General features: G+C 48.6%; 1 long non-coding RNA gene across 1 annotated transcript in view; it reads right to left on the bottom strand.

Annotated features, from left to right (window-relative positions):
• Window positions 1-400: 400 nt before the first annotated feature.
• Window positions 401-6,000, bottom strand: part of LOC140399177 (uncharacterized) — a 28,111-nt gene continuing 22,511 nt past the window's right edge. The window contains exon 3 of the long non-coding RNA XR_011937656.1: window positions 401-2,300. This is a non-coding gene — a long non-coding RNA (uncharacterized lncRNA). The remainder of the gene's footprint in view (window positions 2,301-6,000) is intronic.

Here is a 6,000-nt window from a genome sequence, read left to right as displayed (position 1 = left end):
GTAGCTATACTGGAACAGCTTAGCTCTGGACATGGCAAGTTCTGGAGCACAGGTCCTCAGTACTATTGCCAGAATATTGTCAGGGCCCATAGCTTTTGTAGTATCCAGTGCCTTCAGCTGTTTCTTGATATCACGTGGGGTGAATCAAATTGGCTGAAGACTGGCATCTGTGCTGCTGGGGACTGCTGGAGGAATCAAGATGGATCACCCTCTCGGCATTTCTGGCTGAAGCTTCTTCCTCCAGTGAGTTTTTAAATTGTCCATTCACGTTAGTGGGAATGAATCCAAAAGAATCACACATCACTTGGGTCCAAACATCAAACAGTTTATTGTATTATACCGGCAGGGAGGAGGCTACTGGGCAATCCAGATACCCTCTCCATGAACAAAGAAAATTATCATCATTTATACAATTACATTGTATAATCTACCTGCCACAGATGCATTTGTCCTTGACAGTTCACCCACCTCAGCTGGACACAATCCAATCATAACGATTATACATTGATTTTTAGAACCAATGAAATTGGTTACTAGGCAGCTGGGAACGGTGTGATCATCTCATGGACAACTAGGTGGTACTCATGGTCTCATGATATCTTTCAGATGCCCTTATTGTTGCTCTTATTAGCCTTAGTTTTATTAGCTCTAATTCTGTCACCTTTGCTCGCGAGTCGCCAGGTATCTTTCTGATACCGCCACGTGGTTCAAGCTCAAGTAATGATTAATAATGCAGCACACCGCTTAGTAAAAGTTAAATCAACGATCATTTATTATATACAGCAATAAATACTTATACAATAATCCTACTTCTAGACTACTACCTACCACTAAAGGCCAATACTTAACTTTGGAAATGGCACACCAGGTCAGGGAAACAAATGGTCTTTCGAATTGGGTCTGAGCCTGCGGGATTCAAAGCTGGTACAAGTCGATAGTCAGGAGCACCTATCTGGTAGCGATTGCTGGAGTAAGACTTACTGTTTTCTTTATCGAAGGGTCTCGAAGGTTGCGAGCAGGAAGAGAAGGGTCGATCTGAACTTAGCCCCTATTCTTATAGTTCCCAGGGGCTTCCCGCCTCTCGGGGCGGGCCTCGTACCTGGTTCCAAGTGATTGGACTTGGTCCCAATCACTTGGTTCGATATGCTCCAATAATGGGGCGATTCCTTGATCGGGGGGGGGGTGGTCGTCTACCTTCCTTTGTCACAGCCACTGCTGGCGCCGAAAGGTCTGGATCGGCTTTATGTTGCTAATGTGTAGCAATTGTTCCCGGGGATGGCTGCTTAATATGCAGATGGCTGGGTTGTTGTGATGTTGATGGCTGCAGGTATCGGTCTGGGCTGACTTCCCCAGAGCCGAATACACTGTTTTGCCTGCAGCTGTCCGTTTGAGTCCTGTTGGCTGATTTTCCCATCAGCCTCTTTCGTTCGCCATTTTAGATCGGGGTTTGACCATTCTAATTGGGAATCAGCCATTTTAGGTGGCTACATTCTCTCCTTGTGATCCTAACGCGAAGCGTGAAGGATCACATAAATTTTGTTCTTTCCATTCCCTGACCGGGGGGGCACCTCCTACATGGCCTCTGCTCTGACCCTAGCTATGCACAAAAATTTTTACCTATCAATTCTAAGGGCAGTATGTCAGGCAGGGACATGCATTTACAAAATAACAAACTTGGAACCTCTATTTTAACCTTATTACACTATACTCACTAAACATTGCATTATCCTATCTTCCTAAAACATACAACAAAAATCACATTACTCCATAATCTTTCCTGGCTTGGCAGTCAAGCTCAGGATCATACAGTGTTTTTCATGAAAAATTTGTACATTTCTTTATTCACAGTAATAACGCAAGTGAATGCTCTTTATTATTTTGTTATAGATCGCGGGGGTCGGGGGTCTGGTCGTAACCGAATATAGGGGATCTGATCCGATATACCGGGGTTCGAGCGCGGTACGCTCTCCTTCTCCATTTGCGGAGGCGCATAGTCTGTACTGCACAGCAGAGTATCGCCAACGCTAACAGTGCTTCGATCACGTAGGACAGGGAGTACCAGGTTATGAACCTGGCACACCAGGAAGATGCAGTGTCGCTGGTGACTGGGCTCTGGGTACTGCAGGGCTGTGAAACATTAACGGCAGGGAAGTTTGAAGTGATGGGGTCCGCGTTCCCGCGCAACCAAATGTCCACAAAAAGCATGTTGAGCACGATGAAGGGAGTCCTCATGGCTGTCCTGGCTGTCCTCTTTCCTTCTTGTGTTCTTTGTTTTCTCCGGTCCTGGAGCCTCTGGAGTTCTGTAAAAACAAGCATAGTATCTATAACTACCTTGGTTTAATATCCGGTGTGTTAGTGTGTCTGTCCTTTGGGGCCAATTATTCCCTTATAATTGGTCACTCTGTGTGACTCCCTTATTTTTTTTCAACAACAAATTTTAGGACACGGCACACTTCCCAATGACGGACCAGTGCTGATTTATCATCCAAATGTTCCAGGATGTAACTAGCAGATGGCAGCACCCTAAAGGTCGCCTAAACAAATAAAACTTTTTGAAATGAAATAATGTCAAATGAGGTGCGTATGGGCCGCGATGGGTAAGATTTGGATGGAGTCCCTGGGTAGGACGGCTACCAATGCCGTATCTCCCCTACCCGAACGTGTTTGACCAACGGCGGGGTCCCCAGGCAGGGCGGGTCTCACGCCGTTTCTCCACTGCCTGAGCAATCGACAAGAACGGGCAAAAATGTAGTCATTGAGGTGGGGCTGCTATAGTGATTCTATCCTTGAATCAGAAGAGCAGTTATGATCGGGCGTCTGATACCCGAACCAGTATCAGCTGAAAAGCTAGTTCCACTGAACAAGCGTGTGGTCTCTTGACCAGGTATCTGTAGACAAGCTAGTTCCGCTGAACAAGCGTGTGGTCTGTTGACCAGGTATCTGCAGATAAGTTGGTACCGCTGAACAAGCGGCTGGAAAAAAAATTCTCCTGTCGGACGAACAACACAAAACAAACGTATGAATAACATAAAACATTCTGCAGGTTCCATCAGGAAGGACAACACTTCTCCCAAGCGTTTCCTTTAAACATCATGTGGACACCTCAGTTCTCTGTTGCGAACAGGGTCGCAAAGGGGTTGGCGGTTTGGGAGTCAGACTCAAGGTCGTCCCCTTCTCCCGGGTGCCAAACTCTGGAGTGAATTAGGGCTGAAAGAGTTGCTTGGTGTGAGTTGGGGTTGTTCTCGTCGTTGCGGACGAGTCTGTAGGAGTTGTCGCGGTGCCAATGAGTTGTGTCGAGTTGTGTGGGGACAAAGTCGGGGTCGTCCATGTGGTCCGGTGGTCGGTGGTGGGATTTATTTAGAGAAGTGATCAGGAAGGGATCACTGGGATCGTAATCGGAGTCGCTGGGTGTGGGTCCTGTTGCATGGGGATAGTAGGGAGGCGTGCTGTGGCTATCGTCTGAGTCACAGTCGCTGTCTCTGCTGCTGCAGTCTGTGGGCGTTCCGGGGCGGAGTGTATATATTGGGGGTGGAGTCGAGGTCGAGTCCGTGGCTGGGCTGGACGTGGTGGGGGTTGGTCGGGTTACGTTGGCTGTGGGCGGGGTGTGGTCTGCTGTGTCAAGCATGACGTGGTGGGCGTGGTTTGACTGTGTTCCATAAGCCTTTAACTGTTTTTTATGAAACCACGCAGTGTTACCATTTGGGTATTTTATTTTGTATACCGATGGGCTTACTTTATCCGCAATGGAGTACGGACCCGAGTACTTTGGAGACAGGAATGTGCTGGGGTTATATACAGCCAACATCACTTGCTGTCCTATATCATACTCCGTTGCATGCACTGCCTTATCGAAACAGGCCTTGCTCTGTTTCTTTTTGGTGCCCAATTTAACTGCGGCTGCTAACTGAGCCATTTTGACATTAGCAACTAATTGCTCCATGGCTTTCTCGTGGGTGAGGGCCGTTACTTCAGGGCTGGTCAGGTCTAAACCTAACAAGTATTCTGTCCCTTTCATGGGGCGTCCAGTCATAAGAGTGTGTGGGGTGTAACCTGTGGAGGTGGAAACAGTGTTACGCAAAAACATCAGCGCAAAAGGGAGGACTGAGTCCCAAGTTGTGTTGTTCTGCTGGACCATTTTTCTGAGGGTGGTTTTTAGGGTCCGATTCATGCGCTCCACTACACCACTCGACTGTGGGTGGTACGCAATGTGGAATTTTTGGGTGATGCCAGATATCGTGAGGACGTTCTGCATGACCCGTCCCGTAAAGTGAGAACCTTGGTCCGATTCAATACTGCGGGGGAGTCCACATCTTGTAAAGACGTGGTGGGTTAGGATCTTGGCTGTGGTTTTCGCGGTGTTGGTGCGGGCTGGAAATGCTTCCACCCACTTTGTAAAAGTGTCTATGACCACCAGAACATATTTATAGCCATTCCTGCAAGGGGGCAATGGACCTACAAAATCAATCTGGAGGTTAGTCCAGGGGCCGTTAACGGGTCGAGTGTGGCTGAGTTGGGCCTTTTTGGCATATCTATCGGGGTTGTTCTGCGCACAGGCAATTCTCAATGTAATGGCTTACATCTTCCTTGAGATTTGGCCACCAACAAAGCTGTTTGAGGTGGGCTGTAGTGGGATCAATTCCCTGGTGTCCATGACCATCATGGAATAAACAAATTAATTGGTTCCTATCCGACTCAGGAACTACATAAAGGGTGTCCTTTAACACCACACCGTCATGTGTGGTTAGTGTATTTCTGAACCTCTCGTAGGAGGCTGGAAATTTCCTTTTCACAATCTCAGTGAGAGCGCTATCCTGCTTCTGGGCCTCTACTAGATCCTCGATCCTAGTCTGTGTGACCTGAACTGCACTCACAGGCGCACTCACTGGCGCGCTTTCGGGGGATTTCCAAAAATACCCATGCCTGGATCCTGCCTTAGCCAGTGCGTCGGCTTTTACATTTCCAGGGGGGGAGGAACGATGGTGGCTGCGGACTTTTATGATGCCAAAAGTCCTGTTCTGGGCTTTTTGTAAAATATGGCGGAGTAATGGGGCTGAGGGGAGGGGTTTCCCATCCGCGGAAACAAATCCTCTTGTTTCCCACAGGGGCAGAAATTCTGTAAGGCTGTTATAGACATAGAGGCTGTCTGAGTATATGTCTGCTGGGCTGGGGAAGGAATCTGGGTGGTCTACTATGTACGCAATGGCCGCAAGCTCTGCTGCCTGCACACCTAAGTGCCTGGGGAGTTTTAATGCTATCTCCTCGAGGGCGCGTCCCTAACATAAATCCCACAACCTGTTATGCGTTGCCCATCTAAGAATGTGGAAGATCCATCCACATAAATCTTAATGGGTTCACACGTGTCCGGGTGAGGGGGGCTCTGAGATGAATTTCCTATTTTTCTGGGGGGGGGGGGTTGCTATAAAGGGGCCTGTGTTGTGGTGTGGAGAGATGATTTCACACTCATGGGGGGTTCCGGGGTACTGCAAATTGTCCGCTAAGTATGTGTGTGTTTTGGTCCGTTTGACTGTGATGTCCCGTCCTTGCAAGAGAAGGGTCCACCTAGCTGCGCGTATTTGGCTGACGGTACCGTTTTTAAGTCGTCCGTCCAGTAAAAGTTGGGTGGGGGTGTGTTCGGTCAAAACGGTGATGGGGTTCAGTCCGGTAATATAGGAAAAGTACTGGACTGCCCAGAAAACTGCGAGCAGGTGCCTCTCACAGGCTGAAAATCCCTGCTCCACAGCATCTAAAAGTCGGGAAGCATAAGCTACGGACCTTAACTGGTTGTGCCGCTCCTGCAGGAGCACGGCTGAAAGTCTGTGGTCGCTACCTCTATTGCATAAGGGGAAAGCAGGTCTGGAACTTGTAGTGCGGGGGCTGCTATGAGTGCCTGTTTTAATTATTCCACAGCATCCGTATGCTGCGGAAGCCACTCCCAGGGGGCTCCCTTCTTTAGGAGGTCTGAGAGGGGTGCTGCCTTGCTGGCGAAACCGTCAATGTGGT

Source organism: Scyliorhinus torazame, chromosome 22 (assembly GCF_047496885.1).
Source record: "Scyliorhinus torazame isolate Kashiwa2021f chromosome 22, sScyTor2.1, whole genome shotgun sequence".
Taxonomy (NCBI): Eukaryota; Metazoa; Chordata; class Chondrichthyes; order Carcharhiniformes; family Scyliorhinidae; genus Scyliorhinus; species Scyliorhinus torazame.
This window is presented reverse-complemented; position numbering and strand designations above follow the sequence as displayed.